The sequence below is a fragment of the Platichthys flesus genome, chromosome 19 (genome assembly GCF_949316205.1).
Source record: "Platichthys flesus chromosome 19, fPlaFle2.1, whole genome shotgun sequence".
Lineage (NCBI taxonomy): Eukaryota > Metazoa > Chordata > Actinopteri > Pleuronectiformes > Pleuronectidae > Platichthys > Platichthys flesus.
The window spans coordinates 7,486,208-7,492,207 of NC_084963.1; positions in this window are offsets into that span (position 1 = coordinate 7,486,208).

Here is a 6,000-nt window from a genome sequence, read left to right on the forward strand (position 1 = left end):
CCTCTCACACATGTCAGCAATTTGGCTGCCTTGTGTATTTTGGATGTTGAAAAAAAAAAGAAGGAACATTTCAAAGTAAACGAAAGAAGGAAAGTCTTATCCGCCTGGCAGCTGCGCTCTGGACCAAATTGCTTTCAGCTGATGCGCTGCAGCTCAAACTTGCTTGGGTAATGTCAAGTGATGCATTGCAATACTGAGAAAACAACACAGACAAAAATAAATAAGAAGGGAAAGAAATGCTGGAAAGTTCCACTGCTTATTCAGGCAAAGCCTGCAGCCCCCTCAACAAGTCAGCGTGCTCGTGAACATTTTGATTAAAAATTTTGCATCCATGTAAAAAATTGTTTCAGCAGTTTAGCAGAATAAAACTTAATCTCAATATTCGCATCAACGGCATCCAGAGCAAGAGTGAGCATCTTCAGTATTAGACAGTAAAACACAACACGATCATATGATACTGGAAGAAAGGGATGAATGATCCCTTGTTGTAAAGCGTAACAACAAGGGGTGCAAATAAGAAATACATTTAATGTATAAATAATACTGTTGATTTAATAAGAGAATTACTGATTTCCCAAATGAACAGGTCAAAACACGATCAGGCAAAGCTGAGAAGTTTCCTCCTCCCTCCCCCATGACTCACTTTCCCAGACATAATAATGATGATATTATGATTTATCTCACACATTATGTTGTGTAACGACCAGAACTACCTGATAAACTGAATGTCAGTGCAAATATACACACAGGTGAAGAAATGAAGGTGCAGATGAAACGTTACACAGGATTTGTTTTCTTTCAGAATGCAGGCGTGCTTTTACAAATACACAGAAATATTCAACATCAATAAAACAAACACTTCGCAAATGTGCTCAATGGAATATTCACAGACACAATTATGTTTCAAGACACTTTTCAGTGAACTAGTGAAGATTAATTCATTTTCCATGTTCTGCTGAGTTTTGAGTTTGTTACTCATGCAGGAGCTTCAGTTGTTTGAGGTCAGTGCACGGCTGTCATCAACGCACACACACACACACACACACACACACATTGGGCTCACAAGGATAAATCATAATAAATCTTGAACAGTTGTGCATCATCTTTTCAAAAGTAGAAGTAAATAACAAGAAAGAAACAAAGTGCACTGACAACAGGAAATTTTCCATATTTTATTCAATGCTGTAAAATGTGTTCTTTTTTTAAATTCTTTAAGAAAGCCCAGTGTTTCCCCTGTCAACAGTCCAGAGGCCCAGCAAACTGTTTTGTCAATTTGTCAAATGCGTCTTTAAGGAGCTGCTGGAACATGTGGATTTAAGTGGAAATCTTTGGACACTGCATAACAAAGATGGGAAGTTAATATGTGACACCAGCTGTTGTTCTCCACTGTTAGAATTGAGAAAATTAAAAAAAACAGGGAAAGAAAGAGTCGTTGTTTATGGAGATTTATGCAGAACGCATTAAAATTTATATATAAAATTTGGGCACATTTCTTCCTCTTGTTACGCGGATAAGAATATAACTTAGGTTTTATGTTTTTTATGTGGTATTTTTAGTTAATGAGATAGATAGATAGACATGTTGTAGAGTGCAGAAAGAGAATGAGTATGGGAACCCTGGGATTGAATGGTCAGTATCATAAACCCTGAGGTCAATAAATACCCGTGACAAAGACGTTTAAAAATGTTTTTATCATCTCTTCCACAGAAAAATACATCTTTTTCTCACATGCAGAAATAATACTGCTGTCTGGTTCATCTCAGTTTTCCAGCTATGACAAAATATTTCCCCATCCCCACCTGCACACCGTCCACTTTCAACAACATACTACTCTTAACTTGGCAAAAGGACGTTTTGGAAACCTTGGTCCCAGCCAAGCAGACTGCTCCAAGCGCTGTGGTGTGACAAGAACACAGCAGATTCACTCCCTCTCCCTCTCCCTCTCTCTCTCCCAGCGCAGGCTCTGTTTACATTCTGCTGGCAGCGGGATCTGGAAGTGTTTGGCTCGGCTCTGCGCTCACTGGGAACTATCAGACAATTCACATTTTAAACTATTTTGATATCAGCTCTGTGGAGAGTTGCCGTTTCCCTGAGAACATGACTTGCCTCTGGGCTCTGGGGCCTGCTGCACCGCCAGAAGAATAAACAGAGGCAGGGGGAAGAGAGAGAGAGAGAGAGAGAGAGAGAGCGAGAGAGAGAGAGAGAGAGAGAGAGAGAGAGAGAGAGAGGAAAGGCGGGGACAGACAGAGAGGTTGATGGGAAGAGAGAGAGAGAGAGAGAGAGAGAGAGAGAGAGAGAGAGACAGAGAGACAGAGAGCATGGCCAGTGTGTTCCTCAGTCTTTACAGTAAAAATAAATAAGTTTTGCAACGTATAATCACCCACTGTCCTGCAGCCACTCCTTGACATCTCATGATTCCGAGGATGAATCCAGTGTAAACAGACTGAATCGGGTTTGAAGATAAGACGCTGAACTTCACAAATTGGTCAATGAATGGAAAAAAAACACATATATATATTATATATATAAATATACTCCCAATAGAAGGAAAGATGTTGAACTGTATTGAATAAAGAGTTTTGCAGGGTGGAGAGTTTCTGGTAGAGTAGCTGCATCTCTTGTGTTGAGGTCAAAGGTGCTGGAGTTAGAGAGGGAACCTTCAGCCTGTGTTAATTAGCTGAGCAGTTAACTTTCACCCTGACCACGCAGCGCCTGGAGCGGTGTGTGTGTGTGTATGTGCGTGTGCGCGTGTGTGTATATGTGTGTATGTGTGTGTGTGTGTGTGTATAAATGCCGGGGCTGGATAAACTACTAGAGCTAACTTATTATAAAATTAAACAGCTTTTGTTACGTTTTAGCTCATTATGTCAAGAGGTGTTGATCCAACTCTGTGATAAATAAGTGTTTTTGAGTTTTTATTGATTGGTTAATATCACATAAGACTTTATTGTATTGCTATGTGTGTGTGTGTGTGTGTGTGTGGCGGCATTGGACAAAGTGTGTTACTTCTGTTTTTGAAGAGCTTGTACTCTACTCATGTATTTACTCTTTGTCCTGCTTCGTGCTTTTACCCGTAAGATTTCATAGCGAAATATTTTTTTTTTTATTCCAACACGTTTATTTAATTAATTTGTGTTTAATTACTTTCCAGATTAAGATTTAGGTGCAAAATGTGCAAATTATGACATTTTTGCATGGTGACGCATCAGTAGTTAGATCTAATAAAATGGTAATAAGAGTCAATTAAGGCTTATTACACTCACTTGATGCTTTATTGAGTCATTTTATTATATGTTTTTGCAAAATGACATATATAATACAATCAATATCTCTGACAGGGAGATATTGTTCAATATGTTAAGTTTTAGTTTTGATATACCAACAATGTTTATGCTGTTTTGCCATAGAATAAAAGTTTGGATCCTTCGTACAGGAAATAGATTGTTATTTTACTTTTCACAGCAGATTTCCTGACAGATTACCCCGTTTTGGAGATTTTCCCTCCTCTCAACATCCATCCCTCCAAACGTTTGACCAAGAACTCCGATTGTAATTGCAAAGATTGGATCTGTCTGAAATTGTTGTGTTGCCCTTAAAGCTCAATTAAAACTGACACACACACTCTGCTAATTGTAAGTGCAGCTGCATGACTCAACGGCGGAGCTTTAACTGGTGATTTACAGTAGTGGCGATAATTGCCTGTGACAGTCTTGACAAAAAGCAAACATTTTGAGATTGTGTTGTTTGGTGCATGTTCGTGGATGCACATACAACCGATCATACATGTGCACGTTAAACCCTGAATCCATGACAACCTTCTGGCAAATCAACAGGCCCACCTTCTCTGCTTCAGGATGGAATGACCTATTAGCCAAATGTGTTTATTCAGTGTTTAGTCACTATTACCCTCAGTATGATCCCTGCACTAAAGGGCTAATGGCTGAAAATTTCCCCCCTGCTCGACTCCACCGTAAAATAATTGATCGCATGTGAGAGCAACTGGCACGCGTTTCCTCTTGTTTTCCTAAAGAGGTGATATCATGCGGTCGGGCCGCTTGTTCGTCACCGAGATAGCGTGATTGCTTCCGCTGCTGAAGACGGAAAAGAGGGGAAGAAAGAGGAGAGATGGATGATGGTGGTTCTCAGTGAGGCACCGTGGCATTAAATCACACATCAGATTATTCTGCCGTTATCGCACATGCAAAAGAAAAAGCCCCCCGGAAAGAAGCCAGAGTTCACAAGCTGTGTTTCGAATGCTCCGTCATTACGTTGGCAGGAAATTTTCCTTTTATCCAAAACTGAACAGTTTAATGATTTTTTTAAACTTACAAAACGTATCTCGATCAGATGAAGGGTTTCTTCTATATATGTGTAAATTTAGATATAGGTTCAGGTGAAGAGAACTTCTTCTTTTCTGTTTTTCTGTCTGTCAGTTGAAACGTTTCTCTCCTTGGACAGATCTGCTGGTCAAATACTTCTATTTTGATTCAGCTCAACCTTTAAGATTGGTAGTGAATTCCAATTCATGGAGACTAAAAACTGATCATATCAATGTGAATTCAGCTAAGCAGCATCAGCACAGAGCACTGTGTGTTACTGTGTGTTACTGTGTTTGTGTGTGTAACTGTGTGTTTGTGGTTAGAGGGGGAGACCTTCAGTGTGTGTCTTTGTGTCTGTGTGTGTGTGTGTGTCTGCTTATGTCCCCTATATGTTACATTTACCTAAACTGCTGCTCTCTCCTTTTCCTGCTTCACTTTGACAAATTTGAGTTTCCAGGAAGCCTCTGAGGTCAGCACAGCATCTGTTGCTACTTAGGCCAAAGATGCAGTCATGAGCTCTTGCACATGCACGTGCATGTATCCACACACATGCATTCACATACACATGCATGCACATGCATGGTGCAGGAGCTGCTTTGTATAAATTACTGGAGAACTGAGGCCCAATCAGACATGAAGACGTGTTTTAAGTTCCCAAAGTGACTTTAAAGATAGGACCAGGTCTAGACTTCCATATTTAATGTGTAGGTGAAGAAGTGAAGAATAATTTTCATGGCTCTAAATTAGAGTAATAAACCAATTTCTGCATTGTAGTGTTGAAAATAACAGCTTTCTCTTGCAATCAAATATTGCAACTTGATTGTTAAAAGTCGCAATGGTTTTCTCAAACAAAAGCTCTAATTTCCTGCTTCATGCTTCACTTCCTCTCAGCCTGTGTGCACGTGCGGACTGTGTGCGTTCTTTCTTCATGTGTCAGTTTTCTGACATGCAGATGGTTGTTCATTTCTCAGAGCCTCGGCCAAAGCAAACAGTTCACCTGGATCCTTACATTGGCGGCTGTAGTCTGGCCAGAGCCGTCCACAGCATCAGCCCTTCACCCTCGAGCATTTAACTCTGTCAGTTTTCGTTCCCTCTCACTCACGTCTCTTCGCCCAAAACCACATTCATGACCAAACATGGCCTGATCCCATCAAAGTGATGCCTTGGAATACCTCGGTGAAACCCTCAGATACTCCAGCGATATATACCACAGCGATGGGAGCAGAGAGGACCTACAACCCGCTCCTGCTCTCACGGTTTTTCTCGGGCGGGAATCGAGCAGACGCATCGAACATCGAGATGAGAGAAGCCAGACATGAAGAAAAGATCTGTGAAGGTTTTCTGTTCCTGGTTTTGGTCTAAAGCCACAGGAACTGTGCTTCACAGCCAAGTCCCTGAGCAGAACCAACATAACCTCAGTCCGTTAAATAGAACCCAGAACCGCAGACCTCTGTCTCAGCATGCACAGGGTTCTGGATTCCAGTGAAACCTCATGTTTGTTTTTGCACATTCATGCCATGAAGAGAGTTGAAGATTAAAACGCACATATTTCATATGATTGATTTTTCTTGATTATTTGAGCGCAACAGAAAATCCAATGCTCCATTTATCACCTGTGGATGAAGAAAACCTCATGTTGTTTTATAATTGATGGTCAGATTTTCTCATAGTGTTGGCAAAG